Below are 982 nucleotides of genomic sequence, written 5' to 3'. Positions count from 1 at the left end.
CCGCCGCCCGCGTTTCCGCGGGACGCGGTCTCCGCTCCCGCCTCCGGGTTCCGGTCGCCGGCTCTACCGGGTGCGTTTCCCCCACCGGTTCCGGTTTCCGGTCCGGCATCCGTTCCGGTTTGCGGTCCAGCATCCGTTCCGGTTTCCGGTCCAGCATCCGTTCCGGTTTCGCTTCTGGTTCCGGTTTTGCGTCCCATTCCGGCTTCGCTCCCCGATCCCGCGCCCGTTCCGGTTTCACTTCTCATTCCGGTTCCGGTTCCGCCTCGCCCGGCCGGCTCCCTCTTTCCGGCTTCGTCCGGCGTCTCCGTCGTCGCGGCGCCAAGGTCGGTGGCGCCGCCTAGCAGGGCCTCGAGTTCGATCATGCTCTGGCGCAGCCTTGCGACCTTCTCCTGTTCGACGCTGAGCGCAGAGAGGAGGTCGCCCCGCGTGGCGCGGCACAGCGCCAGCTGGCGGCGGAGGTTGTGCTGCGAGGCGGCGACGGCGAGGAGGAGGGAGAGAACGACGAGGCGTAGCAGCGCAGACATCGTGGTTGGAGGAGGAGGAGGATCGCGATACTGTTTGCAAACCAGTTTGCAGTCTCGTGTGTATGTTCTTTCAACTTTCCTTGCGCTAGTAAGTGTAAGTTTTGTTGGTGACATCAGGCAGTGATGTTTTCAAAACAACGCACAGCAAAAGAAGAAAAGCATTTCCATTAGTCAATTCCATAATATTGATCATAATATTCCAATGCATGAACGATATATATATGTTATATACGAACGGCCTGCGGTGCACACATGACCAATATGTACGTTGTTAATTATATATATTATAAGTTTTTATCGGTGTGATTCTATAAAGGTAATGGGTTAAACGCAGGCTTTACCTGGTTTATACCGCCTGAATTTACCTGGCTGGTACCGCCTGAATTTACCTGGCTTGTGGCACCTGTATTTACCTGGCTTGTGCTACCTGTATTTACCTGGCTTGTGCTACCTGTATT

The sequence above is a fragment of the Priapulus caudatus genome, unplaced genomic scaffold (assembly GCF_000485595.1).
Source record: "Priapulus caudatus unplaced genomic scaffold, Priapulus_caudatus-5.0.1 Scaffold382, whole genome shotgun sequence".
In the NCBI taxonomy this organism is placed as follows: domain Eukaryota; kingdom Metazoa; phylum Priapulida; class Priapulimorpha; order Priapulimorphida; family Priapulidae; genus Priapulus; species Priapulus caudatus.
Note: the sequence above shows the minus strand (reverse complement) of the source record.